The following is an 8,042-nucleotide window of genomic DNA, read 5'->3' on the forward strand; positions in this document are numbered from 1 at the left end:
ATCATTTGAAAGATGCAGGGGTAGACTAGGTTCAGCATGGCTAGATCCAGGGATTTAGAATTCTCTGGATTCTTTTTGCTTCTGTCCATCTTCCACCTCTGCCTGGTCGGCTTGTCTTTGTACGTTGGTCTCACTTTCTCCTTCTGCAGAGGGGTCCTCCGTGCTGCCAGGAAAGATGCTCACAAGCAGCTACACGGTCTTTCCAGCTCAGGAGCTGAGAAAAAGAGAGACTCTCTGCCTCCAACATCCATGGGAGAAATCTCAAAGAAGAGTCTGATCTCTTCTTGGTCATGTAGCCACCCCTGGACCACGCACTGTAGGTAGCCAGGGGATGAACGCACTGGTCAGCATCCCATGCCAACCCTCACAGTGAGGGGGGTGGGGTGGGGGTAGGGCGAGGCCCCGGGATGAGCTGTTCACCCAGAAACGTAATGACAGACAGACAGTTCCCCAAAGCAAGAGAAGCTGGGCAGACCCACAGTCCGCATCTGTGACAGATGGTCAAATTCGGGATCATCTAATGACCTAGAACTTCTCTGCCTCTAAAATCTTAAACTCGTATCATCCCAGACCTCTTTTCTTCCTCCCAAATAGCTCTTCTTTGAGATTCCTTGGTCCTCATATGATGTCCCTACTGGCCTTGTCCATCCCCACTCCATCGGCAGCCCATGTGGATATTATTGTTCATTTTTTCAATCACCCCCTTCCTAACCCTTAAACTCCCTTTTCCCTTGCCCGTCTACCCTCAAATTTGAATTAATCCCAACTACCAATGTTTCTGCTGCTTTTCCTGCGCACTGAATGAGACTGGAGGAAATCACAAAATCACAGCTAAGTTTCATACTAAATTCGTGGCCTTTGATCTCATCGGAGCCCTCTGTACTAAATGGTAGTCATTCACCGTTTTCCCGGTGAGATTTCACTGCCATTTTCCAAAGTGATTATTGCAAATATTCTTCTCTGCCTCGAGGTTCTTCCCCTGTCTCTTTCCTCTTCATTGTCAGCAGATAATCTCATCTCCTATTTCACTCAGAAAATAGAAGCCATTACAGGAAATACCTTTCATATCAGATCCTAATATAGCCTGCTATGTGTCCACACCCAACCTTGCTATCTTCCTTCTTCCTGTCTCAGGTTATTGCCTCTACCTGCTTCTACCTGGCCACTTGCATCCTCAGCAATTTAGTTTCACGGTTTTTTTTCCACTCTCTCAACTGTTTTCAACCTCACCTACGTTAATGGCTTATTTCCACCTGCATTTAAATATGTTTATTGAAACCTATGTAATTTTATTAACCAATGTCACCCCAATAAATTAAATAAAAAATTTAAAATATATTTAAATCTCTCTCACTTAAAAAAAAATCACTCCTTCTACTCCACAAGTTCTATTTAGAGCTTCATTTCCCTCTTTATCTTCATAGCAGAACCATGTGAAAGTGTGGTTTATATTTCTGCCTTTCTGGTCTTACATCCCATTCCTTTATTTTATTTTATTATTATTTTTTTAAATTTTGTTTTATTGCTTAAAGTATTACAAAGAGCCTCCCCTAACCTCCCATTCCTTTAATCACTCATTACAATCTGGCTTCTGTCTGTCTCTACTCACTCAGCTCTCCCATTGTTGTTAGCAAATCCCCGTTACTTTTAAAGTGCTTATATGACTTATCTTTCTGTAATATTTGATACCATCGACCATTTCCTTCTTGAAGCATTCTCTTCCATTAGCTTCAATGATGCTTTATTCTTGTATCTCTGGGTGTTGGAGTTAGATTATTTTAAGGTTGAAGGAAACAAAACAAAACAAAAAAAGAGATTGATGTAAGGATAAGTGTGGGTGTAAGTATGGGTGGGAATCGTGACCTCCCAGAACTCAGTGAAGAAGGGTCCTCCATCCTGAGAACTGGAGTGCCCAATGCACGGTGCGGTGTGGCTCTCGGCCGGTTCCCTTCCCCTTCCCACAGATGCACGTTTCTTTTGATGTCATGACGACTCATCCTCTCTCTGCCTCTGCTTCTGTGTCTCAGCTGATGCCATCATCACCTCTCCTCTTCTTTCTACGTTTAGTTAGCTTCTCCTGCTCACTCGGGGCTGCCCTGGTCTGTGTGTTCTCCACTACTGCCTGGCTTTCCTGAATGTCTTTCCATTTCTGCTCCCACCACTCTGCTCCTCTCTGTGCTTCTCCTCCAGAGGGGAACCTGGTCAGTGAAGCAGCCACTCTGCAGGGTGAGGTGCGCCCTGCAGATGGGTTTCCCTTAAGTCGGGCACCCATTTGCCGTGCAGTTGACTGAGGTCACAGAAGTGGGGTCTCATGTCTGTCTCCTGGGTGTCAGTGTCCCACAGGGGTCTGTGCTGGGTCCCCTTTTTCTCACACTGTACACACTCCAGTGCATTAGCCTTGTGACCTCGCACCCGAGAATGTGTTACTCATCTCCCCGTGTCTGTTTCCTCATCTGCGAAACAGATACCTGTTATGGGTTGAATTATGTCCCCCACAAAAGATGTTGAAGTCTCAACTCTATCTCATTTGGAAACAGGTCCTTTGCTGTTGATCAAGTTATGATAAAGTCATCAGGGTGGGCCCTGTCCAATAGGACTGGTGTCCTTATCAATAGAGGAAATTTGGACACAGACATGCACACAGGGAGAACGCCACATGCAAATGAAGGCAGAGATGGGGTGATGCAGCTCTAAGCCAAGGGCTGCCAAAGATTGTCAGTGTGGCACCAGAAGCCAGGAGAGAGGCACGCAGCAGATTCTCCCTGCAGCCCCCGGGGAACCAACCCTGCAGACACCGTGGTCTCAGACTTCTGGCCTCCAGGACTGTGAGGTAATATTTCTGTTGTTTAAGTCACTCAGTTTGTGTAACTTGGTTAACACAGCCCCAGAAAACTATGCACTATCTTAAAAGATTGCTGTGAGGATTAAATAATGTAAAGCATTTGAAATATCCTGGCACGTAGGTAGTACTCAATGCATGCTAGCTAATATCGTTTGTTGTATCAGTAACCAGTTCCTGCAGGTTTGTTTACTGTATGTCCAGTGCTTGGCCCATAGTTGATGCTCAAAGAGTATTTGTTGAATGTCTGATTGAATCACCAAATGGGATGGGGTTTGCCCTTCTCTTTATGTATCAAAACTTCCAACTGTATGCAGATTTGAATGGGTTCTCAATGCATAATGATTTGCATGAATAATTAAAAGTGGATGGTTGACTAACAATGATAAAAGGTTAAAGATGTATTATAATTCTTATGGCAATGTTTTCATGTATGTCCATTTAAAAATCTACATAATAGGAAAAGTATAGTTATTTCTAAGAAATAGAGAAAGGCAGGGAGGGAGAGAGAGAAGAGAGGAAAGAGAGAAGAGAGGAGAAGGGGAGAGAGGGAGAGGGAAAGAGAGAAGAGAAGAGAAGAGGAGAGGAGAGATATGACAGAACTCAGAACTGAGAATAGACCTCAGGTTTCCTGAGTCTCGGTCTCATGAGTTTTTCTTTTCACAAAGCTGCCTCTTCCACAGTTTTTGTGTGAAACCTTGTGGTTAATTCATGACGTGGTTTAAAGCAGGGAAGAGGATAGGATAAAAAATGTTATTATTCAAAGTGGTAATGGGCAATAAATAAAAGTGGAGAGACTGTAAATTATACCCACTGGTGATCTGGAAATAAAATACATGGGGCAAAGCTTACACTCATGCTTTCTGGCTCAACTCATAAAGTTCTATTTGAAAAACATGCTCAGCTGCACGTATTGCTAAGTGGAAAATGGATTTATTGTTAGTGTCATGCTGAAAGTCGTTTACATACTGAGCACATACCTTTCCTGTTTTCCTACGTGGACTGGGATGAACGTCTTCACAACACATTTAAGAAGCTGTAGGACACGATAAAGACGTCTCTGGGTTCTGAACAGATGCTGTGGTTTACCACCCAGGTCTCGCTTGAGGACTGAGGACTCATTCTTCAGTTGCTTAGAGCTGTTGGCTCCCAACACCCGTAGCTGAGCCTGTCTGGCAAGGACCTGCCTTTGGCTGAAGGAAGCTACCTCATCCTGGGTCACAGACCCTTCCCAAGGGCACCTTGCAACTTGATCAATGTCGGGGTATAAAGACCTTGCTTTCTTCCCTATTTCAGCATCTTTCTAGGAAAGCTGACCTCAGTCATTTATTCATTCTTCTTACAACTAGTTATGAAGGTACCAAACCATTCTGGTATTGTCCATCATGTGCTTTTCTCAGTCAATCAAACAGCAGGTATCTATTGATCACTTGGTGGTATAGGACCCAGAAAAACAAAAACTATAAAATAAAATATATGTGCCTAATACGTTATTTAGTTTACTGCTTCTTTTCAGAATTCTCTGTAGTGATTCCAGTATAATGCTGAGTACCAAAATTTTTTTTTAAAAATTTACTTATTTTTCCATTTCCTGTCAGTTTCAACAAGTTTGAGTACAGAAAAGATGCTACTCCAAGTAAGCAAGAAGGGATTTATTATAGGGTATTAAGTGACTTACAGAAAGAATCATGTGAGGGCGGAAGAAATAGACTTGAGGTTGAACTTTCCAAAGCAATTCCCAAAGGCACACCACAGAACGAAACCACCAAGAAAGCTGCTGTTACTTCTACACTCAGAAAGCCAGTGGGTCTAGGACTGCACTGATACTTACCAAGATCTGGTAGCCATCACCTTCGGGGGGCCTCCTGCTGCTGACTCCAGAGCCTAATTGTCTTTGCTGCCACCTGGGCTAGGAAACGGATGCCTTGTGTCTTGCTTCCCAGGACCCATGGATCTTGTGACCATATGCTGGGTCCTCTGTTAGTGATGCCACGGAGGACCGAAAGCGACCGTCACATGCTTGCCAACAGAAACAGGTGGCAGGAGAGGTGTGACCACCGCCATCTTCCAGATCTCACACTTGGACATCTGACTGGCCAACCCCAAAGACATGGGAATCTTTTATCAAGGCATTCCGGGAAACATGGCATGTAACTTCCCCATTTTTGAGCTATAGAAAGGCATACCGGACCAGTGTTCAAACTTTTGGACATGCTCTAGTGCAGCGGTTCTCAACCTGTGGGTCGTGACCCCTTTGGGGGTCGAACGACCCTTTCACAGGGGTCGCCTAAGACCATCGAAAAACACGTATATAATAACATATTGTTTTTGTGATTAATCACTATGCTTTAATTATGTTCAATTTGCAACAATGAAATTGGGGGTCACCACAACATGAGGAACTGTATTAAAGGGTCGCGCCTTAGGAAGGTTGAGAACCACTGCTCTACTGTAAAATTTATTTGACTCACACTTACATATAGTCACATGCATGTCTACCTGAAATGAAAGGCTCACAAGGCAACGGGATGCCCCCTCATGGCTTCTGTCCTAGTCTGCTTCTGTCCTAGTATGTGCTGTGCAGTTCTGCTTTATTCTAGACCACCCCACTCCATTAGGAAATGTTGGTCTTTACCCACCAAGGTGATTTTCTGACTGACTTATGGATGGCAATTGGCATTAAAAATATTTTTATTGCTCTAGCTGGTTTGGCTCAATGGACAGAGTATCATCTTACAGACCGAAGGGTCCCAGGTTTGATTCTGGTCATGGGCACACGCCTGGGTTGGGGACTTGATCCCCATTAGTGTGTGTGCAGGAGGCAGCTGATCAATGATTCTCTCTCACCATTGATGTTTCTATCTCTCTCTCCCTCTCCCTTCCTCTTTGAAATCAATATTGGGGATTGAGCCTACAACCCGGGCATGTGCCCTGACTGGAAATTGAACTGTGACTTCCTGGTTCATAGGCTGATGCTTAACCACTGAGCCACACTGGCCGGGTGCAACTGGGATTTTGAAAAAAATACTGCACTACAAGAAGGGAGAAATGGATGGTGAGTGCCAATCCACAGTATCTACCTTACTGTACTGTCCCCTCCCCTGCCTCTGAGTTAACAAAAAGGATTTAAGGCTGCTCACAGCAGGGACTTAATAATAAGATATAGTGTATGGAGGATTGAGGATTAGGAGGTTCTAGTCCTCGCAACAGCAGGTTTCCCTTGTGTGACAGCATGCTAATGACCCTATTGGCACTCACCTGGGAAAATTGAGAAAAGGGGGATTGGTACCCTGTATTTTTAGTAGAGGATGGATTAAGCTCACAGGCAGTCTTGTTGGCAAACGCCCTTGAGGATCCTCTAAAGAATATTTGTTGTTGTAGTCCTAAAAAATATTAGTTGGCTTTAATTAAGTTCCTGGTTATGCCCGTAGGTGTGAAAGCTAGTGATTCATGCGGAGAGCATGGTGGTGTATATTGAATGCGAAGTGTGTGATTAGCTCACCGACCCCATGTCTGCAAGGCAATTGTTAATTTCCCCATTAAGGTTTGTAAAGCTTTTAATCCCTTAATGTAGAGCTTCTAAGTAAAAGCTGATTATTATTTTTTTTTTTTGTATTTTTCAATCGTGGAGGCTTTCCAGCAGGACTTTTCTCCTAATGTGGTGTAGGTTTGAAGGTAATTGGTTTTAAAAAAGAAAAGCCTATTGGGAAGGCAGGGCAAATAAACACTTAGCAGTTGCTTATCTGTGGCAAGTGGCGTACCAAGCACGTTCATCTACAATAACGCACAAACGCCTCACGATTCTGAAAGAAGAATTATGATCCTCATTTTTACAGATGAGGGGAAAAGGTTAACAGGATTAAAAGGGGCTCACCCAGGGTTGCTAAACCCACGAATGCAAGAGCGTGGAATGTGCACGCAGTCCTGGCAGCCTGACAGCTCTTGCTTTTCCTAGTGTAACACAACATCTCTATTGCTTTCCCTGTGTGTTCAAGGTGCATGTAAGTGAAAAAATACCCCAAACAGACTTTCTTAGGAAAAGTGAAATGTTCATATTTTAGAAAAAGAGATATTCTCATGGGTACTTTTACTCTGAATTTTTTATTTTTATTGGTTTCAGAGAGGAAGAGAGAGGGAGAGAGAGAGAGAGAAACATCAATGATGAGAGAGAATCGCTGATCGGCTGGCTGCCTCCTGCATGCCCCCCACTGGGGACAGAGTCCGAAACCCAGGCATGTGCCCTGATAGGGAATCAAATCATGACCTCCTGGCTCATAGGTTGACGCTCAACCACTGAGCCATGCCGGCTGGGCTAATCTGAGTTTTCTTGCTCTTCAGAGGACCTTGTTATATTTGTGGGCATCATTTCACTTTCATATTTTTCAGGATTTCCTTTTGCTCATGATAGTGTTTAAGGGACTGTAAGAATTTGTAAGCAACAGGAAATACTCTCCATGGCATCTCCTTTTTTGCAAGCTGAACAGCCTGGCGTGTGTATGTTGTGTTGTGTATGGTTGTGGCAACGTGAGGAGCAAAGCTTCTAAAACACATGAAAAAAAAATCTTCAAAATGTTTTTGCCTCTTTAAACATTCAACTTTTAATTTAATATTTGTTTTTGGACTTTTTCCTCCTTCAGCAAAAATACACAAAATGAAGTAAAATATTTGGTTACAAGGAGCGCACTTCTGTGGGAGTCTCACCCAGGCGATCTGACTTGATTGCCCTCAGTACAGAGATTGGGTGACGCATAAACGGACAGGATACATAATGGAGGACTTTGGAGGACATGGTTCACGTACTTTTGAGAGTCACATTGCTTTCCTCAACTCTTCCCCCCCCCCCCCCCCCCCCCCGAAAAAAAAACTAAGTCAGATAGCGGATTTAAATTTTTCTTTGATAATTTCTCAGTAAGTCAGCTAATACACTGTGGACGTTGTTCTGCTGATGGCCCTTAGTAGGTCCTCTGCAAAGATGATGAAATCCCTCCACATCAGTGGTTCTCAACCTTCCTAATGCCGCGATTCTTTAATACAGTTCCTCATGTTGTGGTGACCCCCAATTTCATTGTTACAAATTGAACATAATTAAAGCATAGTGATTAATCACAAAAACAATATGTAATTATATATGTGTTTTCCGATGGCCTTAGGCGACCCCTGTGAAAGGGTCGTTCGACCCCCAAAGGGGTCACGACCCACAGGT

The sequence above is a fragment of the Myotis brandtii genome, unplaced genomic scaffold, assembly GCF_000412655.1.
Source record: "Myotis brandtii unplaced genomic scaffold, ASM41265v1 scaffold847, whole genome shotgun sequence".
Classification (NCBI taxonomy): domain Eukaryota; kingdom Metazoa; phylum Chordata; class Mammalia; order Chiroptera; family Vespertilionidae; genus Myotis; species Myotis brandtii.